Source organism: Propithecus coquereli, unplaced genomic scaffold, assembly GCF_000956105.1.
Source record: "Propithecus coquereli isolate 6110/MARCELLA unplaced genomic scaffold, Pcoq_1.0 Scaffold523, whole genome shotgun sequence".
Lineage (NCBI taxonomy): Eukaryota > Metazoa > Chordata > Mammalia > Primates > Indriidae > Propithecus > Propithecus coquereli.
Genome location: NW_012151097.1, coordinates 815,260 through 815,470, shown reverse-complemented (window position 1 = coordinate 815,470; position 211 = coordinate 815,260).

Sequence of the window (211 nt, the reverse complement as noted above, 5' to 3'; positions counted from 1 at the left end):
TCTTCCAATTTTTTTTCTATTTTTTTAAAATTTCAGAATATTATGGGGGTACAAATGTTTTGGATTGCTTTTATACTGCGTGAGACAAAGTTTTAAGTGTGCCTATCTCTCAGATAGTGTATATTGTACCCATTAGGTGTGATTTCACCAATCCTTCTCCTCCCACCTATTTGATTTCTGTTGAGTTTTACTTCCATCTACGCACATGAGT